This window comes from Nycticebus coucang, chromosome 4 (genome assembly GCF_027406575.1).
Source record: "Nycticebus coucang isolate mNycCou1 chromosome 4, mNycCou1.pri, whole genome shotgun sequence".
In the NCBI taxonomy this organism is placed as follows: Eukaryota; Metazoa; Chordata; class Mammalia; order Primates; family Lorisidae; genus Nycticebus; species Nycticebus coucang.
In genome coordinates, this window is record NC_069783.1 from 133,547,221 (window position 1) to 133,555,768 (window position 8,548).

The 8,548-nt window shown below is 53.5% G+C and overlaps 1 protein-coding gene across 5 annotated transcripts in view; it reads right to left on the bottom strand.

Moving 5' to 3' along the window:
• The window catches only part of PPM1F (protein phosphatase, Mg2+/Mn2+ dependent 1F), a 28,631-nt gene extending 22,955 nt beyond the window's left edge, over window positions 1–5,676 (bottom strand). For 2 of the 5 annotated variants that reach the window (XM_053588867.1, XM_053588868.1), the window contains exon 1: window positions 5,515–5,653. The gene's annotated coding sequence lies outside the window, so the exon portion shown is untranslated. Of the gene's footprint in view, window positions 1–5,514 lie in introns of all 5 variants that reach the window. The other 3 variants (XM_053588866.1, XM_053588865.1, XM_053588864.1) reach the window with 3 other exon arrangements.
• Window positions 5,677–8,548: the final 2,872 nt, after the last annotated feature.

The following is an 8,548-nucleotide window of genomic DNA, read 5'->3' on the forward strand; positions in this document are numbered from 1 at the left end:
CTAATACAAGTTGAATTATGAGCTTAGAATGGCTTAAGCCTGGTAAGCCCTGGCTGGAAGGAGGTGCCGTGGACGGTCCCAGGCTGTTGACCCCACAGGGGGTGGAGAGGATATGGGCTTTTCCTCCCGGGGTCCTTAGGAATGCTGCAGGCTGACCAGCAGCCCAGCCCCATGCATTACCCCTACACACCAGGAACCAGGACAAGCCCCCCATTTCACAGATGAGAATGTCAAGCTTGGAGAGGGGCAGTCCCTCACTTGTGGTCTCAGGATTGGGGACAGGGCCCAGGAGGGATTCTGATCCCATTCCTCTTTCATCTGAAAGAGGCATGTGGTGCCCCAGGGCCTCCTCTCACGGAGGTGGGGTGGGGGCTGGAGGCTGAGGGTTGGGGGGAAGGTTGGGAGGGGCTCCAAATCCTGTCTTCTCCTAGCTGAGAAGCCTCAACCTGTCCGCACTCATACCTCTGCATGCTAGACCTGGCCCCTTCCTCCCCAACCTGGTGCCCCTCACTCAACAGCCCTAGAGTCGCTCCCTTCCACCACCACCCAGGGGCATCACCTGGAGGTCCCCCTTCCTACCACACGCACCTGAGCCCACCTGAGTGCCCTGGGCACCACCTCGGCAGCAGCTTAGGACTGGCCCTCCTCTGTCCTGCGCCTTCTCAGACTGAGCCCTCCAACCCCCTCCTTGACCCTTCCCACAACAAGGACCTCCCCAGGAGATGCTTCCTCCTACTTGCAGCCTGTGAATTTCTTCACTGGGAGAGATTTAAAACAGGGTTCCTCTAAGGTGACAGACTGACATGAGTCCCAGGAGTACCCCAAATTCTAGGAGGGAGAATTTGGGGGGCAGTTTCATAGTGCAAGGCCTTCCAGAGTCGGATGGCTGAACAGAGAGGGCAGGACCAGCAAAGCTATACAGAGAATCTTCCAGAACCATCAATCTTAGACTATCCATGACTGGGCCTCCAAACATTGCCAACAGGGTGGCTGCAAGGCAGGAGTCTGAAGGGGAAGGATGAGGGGAACTCATAGCTCACAAAGGACTCTGCTGATGGAGAATTACTGACCTGGAACAGGAAGCACTAAGATAAAATCACAAAAGAGGACGGGGGTGGGTGTGGGTGGAGAGGGTCTCAACACGGGTTACGTTTGTACTCAGTGAAGGGTCTGGGGCAAAGGGCACAGAAGGGCTCCCTTCAGAGACAGCGAGTGAAAACTATTTTAAGTAGATACATACAAATAAAATACAAATAGTATAGAAATAGGGGCGCCTGTCATGGAAGGTTATGGGGATAGACTTAAATTCATTGTTTATCCTTCACTCATAAAAAGTAAACAAAATGCAACCCGGGTTACAAAAGACACCAGGTAAGAGGATAAAGAAGGTCAAACAAACAAGGAAAAATCGGGTGAGCAGAGCAGGAGGGGCCCTTAGTAGGATGGAGAAGTGCACAGAGGCTGGGGGTGACAAGGGTGGCTGGGGAGGGGCAGGGCCTGCCAGACTCACTGCCCAGAAGAGAAAACAAGGAGATGGCACTAAGCTTAGCTACCCTTGAGCAGATCAAAGGCCAAGTCCCCCTCCTCTGCCTGTGAACTGCTCAGGCCTCCTGGGGGAGAAACGTGACCCACCGAGCTGCCCCCAGCACCTGGGGCCTTAGCTTTGGGAAATGCTGTCTGGCTCCCTCACAATTCTAAATGATAGGAATGCACAGAAATCTCAGGCCATACAAAACGAGCTCATGTGAATTTATGATCAGGACCCAAATGAAAGGAGACACGCTCGCCCCCAAGATTGCCCAGAGGGCCCCAGGTGGAGAAACCCATGCCTATGGCCTAAAGCCCCACCTTCAAGTACAGAATTCAAGACCCTTCACCTTCAACCCCAGTGATACATGCTGACATTGTGGAATGCAGATGGCTCCTCCACACCTCTTGGCCTTGAGGGGCTTCCCCTCCAATCTGGGGCCCCTTCACCCAACCTGTCTCCATTGGGGTTGGCAGCCCCTCCTCTCTGCACTGAAGTACTATAGACCCTGACGTGCCATGACCCTGCCGTGTGCCCTGCGCCCACCACCCTGAGCCTGGCTGGGGCCTCGATAGCATCTGCACCACACATGCTGAGCAGCCCAGGGGCTGACAGTGCTCGTGGGCAGGCTCCACCCGCCTCTGGGGAAGGGACAGGCTGGTCTGCTCTCAGGGTCTGTGCCAACTGCCTGCTTTTGCTAGAAAGGCAGAGTGCCCAGAGCCATCCTGCCTGCTGGGGACCGAGCAGGCTCATTTTTGCCTCCCGACCTACCTTGAGGCGGGGGAGAAACTGGGACACAGCTTTCCTTCCCTGGGTATAGAATGGGAATAACTTCCTTCCTTGTCCTTCTTTTTTCCAATAAAGTCCTGACTCTGATGTGTGCACATGGATCTGTGCAAGAGGGAGGGGCAGGTGGGAGTGATCCTAACCCCAGGGGGAGCACAGGCAGCCCTGGGAGTGCCCCATAGGCAGGGGACAGTGCTGGGGTTTGGGTTCTTCTAGGAAGCTGTGGTGGGTGGGGATGCAGGGAGGAGGGGGGGCTGGGAAAGGACCAAGTGCAGGGGGTCTGACCAGCACACCAGTGATGGGCTCAGGGCTGCAGGGACATACGTGTGAGTCTTCAGACATCACCAAGGGCCTAGGGTGGGTGTGGGGGAGGGACCCTGGGCTCCCAACTTCCAGTGCTGCCTGCCTTGACTGGTCTGGCCAACTGTGACCCGAGGCTGGCTGCCCCCCCAGTGCTCCTCACTGAGGCAGCTGGCAAAAGTGGGACTAATGGCAGTGCCAGCTGTCACCCGCCGCTGCTCTGAGCACACTTCCTCTTTTAACTGCCCGACAACCCTGCTGCTGTTGTCTCCACTTTATAGGGCAGGCTGCAGAGGAAGGGCTAAGGCACTTGCCCAAAGTCCCCGGGTGGGATTCTCACTGGGGAATCTGAGCCCTAACTGGGACCAACGTCCCAGAGAGTCCTTCTGACCCCTTCCTATCCCTGTCTCACTCCTCAGTGACTGCCAACCTCCAGCTTCAGGTCTCTTGTGGCTCCTTCCACTTCTGTACTCACCACCCTCCCCTCCTAACACTGTGCAGGCTCCTGGCTCCACTGCTGGCTATGCTGTGGCTCACCAGCCCCTCTTCCAGACTGCCCTCTGAGGTCTCCTATTGAATTCCTGCCACCTTTGGATCCAGCATGCTGCCTTCCAACTGTCTATGGCACTTTTGCTAACACCTGACTTATAAAAAGTTTTATTTTTATAATTCGGAATATTTATTTTCCTCTAGTGTACCAGTTTTGACTCACAGGCTCAAGTAATACATAGTTTTACAAATGCAGTTTTCCAGGTAGTAGAGACGAAACACTTGTGTCTTATAACTTCAGAGTCCAGGTAATGAAAAAAATAGCAATCTAATCACATCTTGTAAAAGGAAACTGCATCATTAATGTTATACAGTATTATTGTATTCACTGTTAACGTTTTTCCTACCAATGAAGAAGCTTATTTCTTTGAAATAACCACTGAGTATAGTTTGGTGTAATTCCTTCTAGATCTTTTCCTACCTATGTAAGCTCTTTATTGTGGTAAAATATATGGAACACAACCAAAATATATGGAACACATTCCTTTAACTTTTCTTTTTTTTTTTTTTAAAGACAGAGTTTCCGTTGTGGCAGAAGCCTGTAGTACCAGCTGCTTGGGAGGCTGAGGCAAGAGAATCACGTAAGCCCAAGAGTTAGAGGTTGCTGTGAGCCGTGTGATGTCATAGCACTCTACCAAGGGTGGTACAGGGAGACTCTGTCTCAAAAAAAAAAGAAAAAAAAAGAGAGACAGAGTTTCACTCTGTTGCCCTGGGTAGGGTGCTGTGGCATCACAGCTCACAGCAACCTCAAACTCTTGGGTTCAAGTGATCCCCTTGCCTCAGCCTCCTGAGGAGCTAGAACTACAGGCACCCGCCATATGCTCAGCTAATTTTTCTATTTTTTGTAGAGATGGGGTCTCTACTCACTCACTCTTGCTCAGGCTGGTCTCTAACTCCTGAGCTCAAACGATCCTCCTGCCTTGGCCTCCCAGAGTGCTGGGATTACAGAAGTGAGCCCTACTGCACTCGGCGCCCTTTACCCAGTTCTCAGCACTAAGCAGGTTCAGCTGTGGTGCTACCACCATGTCTTTTTTTCACAGGCCTGACTTTCTTGATAGAGTGTAAGCTCCCAAAGTCATGGAGCCCACCTTGGCCCTTTGTGCATAGCAGGTGGTAAATGTAATGGCAGAGGGAAGGGCCACCAGTGGGGGGCTGAGGCCTGGCACCTTTCAAGAGAAAGTTACACCATCCACAGAGCACAGTGGGAGGCAGGTCATAAAGACACCTGGTTGGCTTCAGGAGACCTCTCAAAGGAATCCCACAAATGTAACTTATGTAACTTGCCTGGAGGTTCACAGCTTTCAAAGCATACTCATCTTGTTTACCTCTCACAACTAGTGCAATGAAGAAATAGGCTCTGGGAGTCAGGTGAGCACCTAAGGTAGGAAGGGGCAAAGTAGGACTCAACAGGGGTCTTCAGATACCCAGTGCCTTGGCCACTTTTACCTGAGTGGCTGGAGGGAAAGAGTCAATTCTGACCATAGGACAGAAATAAGAATAAAGGTCAGATAAGACTAAAGATGGCCTCTTTGTGCCAGCTGGCCTCACATTCTATCCCCCAGTGGAAGCACAGCTGGGGCCACAGAACTTGCCCCAGGGAACACCATCAGGACATGTGTCACTCAGCTCCGAAGGGTGGAAGGCTTTAGGCTTCAGAGGAGTCCACCACCAGCCACTGGGCCCCACAGTGCACTCAATGCTCTGTGCTCAAATCCCTTCAGTTGGTGGCCCTGCCTCTCAGTGCACAGACGGTTAAGGGGCTTGCCTGCAGCTGCAGTGGTGGGGCCAGGCCTGCAAGCCCGAGGCTCTCTCTCACACACCTCCCTCTCTCACACACCTCTGGCTCGAGCAGCCACAGCCCAAGCACTCGCTGTAACTAAGACACCTGAATACATGGGGAGCAATGGGGCGGGGGCATTCAGGCAAAGATGTGATGCCCTGAAGGCGCAGGTGCTGTCGGGTGGGCACCAGGGCAGTGAGCCTGGCCCAGATGCTCCTGGGAGGTGGGACGGGGTGAGAAGGGCCGATGTCAGGAAACAGGGGCGCGTCATCCCTCAATACTCCCTTCTGCCTCACAGCCCTCAGTCCCCACCTGACCCTCGTCTCAGCCACACCCCCGTCAGCCCAAGAGACCCCCAATTCTGGGCCCCTGGCTTCCCAACCCCCCACCCCGGCCTCGGGTTCCTCTGGCCCCTAGCAGCTGCCCCCGCGCTCAAGCCTCCTCATTCCACTCCTGCGCACTTGGGGTCCCCCATCCTAGCCTCTTCTCGGCTTCCTCGCCTCCCCGGCTCCCCAATTCCGCCCTTCCGGGTCCTCACCCCTTTCCACCCCTGTGCGCCTTGCGCCCCCACCTGACTCCCGCTCCGGCCCAGTCGGCGTCCTGAGCCCGGCCCCGGGTTTGCTCACCCCCGGGTCCCAGCGAGCCTCACCAGCCAACCCGCCGCTCCGCGCCCAGCGAGCCTCTCCGGCCGGCCCCGCCCACTTCCCGTCCCCGGGCGCCGCGGACGCCGCGCAGGCGTAGTCGGGCCTCCAGGAGGGCGGGGCCGGACCTCTGCTGCCCCCTGGAGGCCTCGCGGCGCTTGACTGCGACCCTTTCATTTCAGGTGGACAGTGGTGTGTCGCCTGCTCCGGAGCTTACTAGTCCGTGCTTCATTGCTCCAGCCAGGGGCGGGTGGCTCTATGGGGGAAAGCCATCCCTATCTCACAGCGCCCAGAAATTAGGCAACTTGCGCTGTCAACAGCTGGTACCAGGCTGGCCCACCCATCAAGGCAGCATAGGGGCTGCTGTTTTTCACAAAGTTAGAGGCTTAAAACCACACAGATCTATCATCTTAGAGTTCTGTAAGTTACAAGTCTGCACGGTCTTAATGGGCTAAGATCCAGGTGTCAGCAGGGAAAGTCCCTTCTGGGGGTTCTAGGGGAGAAACTATTCCTTTGCCTTTACAGTTTCCTTTGCCTTCTATGCAAATGAAAGGCCATTTGCATCCCTTCCCTCCTGGCCCCTTCCTCCGTCTTCAAAGCCAGGAGCAAGCGACTGAGGCCTTCTCCCGCTGCCACCTCTGGCTCCCTCCTCTGCTTCCTTCTGCTGCTTTTAAAGACCCTGTGATGATACTGGGCCAGTCCAGATAATCCTGGATAATCTCCTTATTTTAAGTCACTTGATTAGCATCCTTATTCTCCTTTGCCAGATAATTTAACACGGGTTACAGATTTTAAGGATTAGGACATGGACATCTTTATGGGGCCATTTATCTGCCACCACAGAGGCTTATGAAAATATTTTTCTTTTAAAGCCAGAATAAACCTTTAAGTCAAAGATGTTTCAATATGTAATAATATATTCATCTTTGTACCAATGCAGTTGTAAAGTATAATTTAAAATATTTCCTGGCTGGGGGCCTGTAATGGTTCACGCCTGTAATCCTAGCATTTTGGGAGGTCGAGGCAGGAGAATCACTTGAGGCCAGGAGTTCAAGATCAGCCTGAACAAGAGCAAGACCCTGTCTCTACTAAAAATAGATAAATTAGCCAGGAATAGTGGAGGGTTCCTGTAGTCCCAATCTCTTGGGAGGCTGAGGCAAGAGGATGGCTTGAACCCTGGAATTTGAGGTTGCAGTGAGCTATTATGACACTAGTGCACTCTACCCTGGGAGATGGATTAAGACTCTGTCTCAAAAAAATTTTTTTTCTTTTTCTTTGTATGAAAAACAGGCACTCAAAAGTCCTTCTGTGGCCGTCTACCTGACCTTCAGGTCCACACACCAGCCTGCGTCCTTCCCAGGAATTCATGCCTCTGGGACACTTCACTAACAGAGTTTTGGTGAGGCCAGAAACCTGGAGAACCAGCAGCTAGGGAATCTAAAAGGGAACCGTTTGGGGTGGGCATGGGTCTGCAAGGCAGGGGCTGTCTGGGCAGAGGAAGCCGGATGTGCAGGAGTCCTGGCTAATCCCACACTCCTGCTCACCCCTTCCTAGATCCCTGTCAGGGCAGTGACCCTGAGTAAGGCTTGAGGCTACTTCTTATAACCTATGACCTCAAGCATATTCCTTAGCTTACTTGAGCCCCAATTTACCAGAAAAATGGGGACAATAGCAATTCATGGGGTTGTTGTGCGACCCTGAGCCAGCTGTTTCAAAATGTGCTTGGGGCTGGGCGCAGTGGCTCACGCCTATAATCTCAGCACCCTGGATAGCCAAGATGGGTGGATTGCCTTAGGTCAGGAGTTCAAGACCAGCCTGAGCTAGAGTGAGACCCCTGTCTCTACTAAAAGTAGAAAAAACTAGTCAGGCATGGGGATATAGTCTATAGTCCCAGCTACTTAGGAGGCTGAGACAAGAGGATTGCTTGAGCCCAAGAGTTTGGGGTTGCTGTGAACTATGACATCAGGGCAACAGAGTACTATCCCCCCCAAATCCCAAACAACAAAGAAAGTGTGGCTAGGGCTACCCACATCACAATGGCTGTAGGGTGCACTGAAGTTTGAAAACCACAGTGCAGGCTAGGTGGTAGGTATGTGGGGCAGGCTCTCCCAAACTGTAAAGTGCTATACCAGTGACAGCTGATACTCCTGCAGTCCTCCTCACTGGGGGCCATGTTAAACTCTTGAGGATTGATTCCATGTGAGGCTGGTGGCTTAGAGATGACAGCAAAGTGGGGTACCAGGAGCTTGCTCCTATGGGCTCTGTGCCAAGGCCATGCCTGTGAGATTATTTATGGCCTGTGGGTCTGTCAATGCCTGGCTGTCCGCATTCCATCACGCCTCAGCTCTCAGCTCTTGGCTTCCACCCTGTGAAAAGAATCTCTCAACATCACCCGCCCCATCCAGCCACTGAGTTCACGCTTCTCTGCTTTCCTGGCAGTGCTGTGCCCATGGGTGGTGGGTAGACCAGGGGCTCTGGCGGTCACCCTGCAGCCACTAACTTCCCTGACTTCCAGGGCAGAGGTACAGCCCTGTGGGGCACAGTTGCTGAAGCCTTGTCCCTTCCCGTCGTCATTGCTCGCAAGGCCAGGTTAGCATTAACAGTGGATGGCTGCTAGTGCATGGTATGAGGCGAAGGCAGCCAGAGTGCAGCGTCCAGCTTTGAAAGCTGAGGGCTTGAAGGAGATTCCTGCTCAAGAACAAACACAGGGAAAAGAAAGGATTAGCCCCACTCATGGCTCACATCTCAGTGCTGAATCCTGGTAAGGAAGGAAGGGGTGTCTGGGTTTAAGGCCTAAAGGAGTCTCTACTCCTCTAAGCCCAAACTCACCCTGTGACCACTGCCTTCCCTGAATGTCCTGGAGCATAAACAGTGAGAGGGCCTGGGTCACCTCACCAGGTGACTGTGACACATGGAAGAGTAAAGTCACAGGCCTGTGCCAGGGATCCTACCTGTTAATGGATG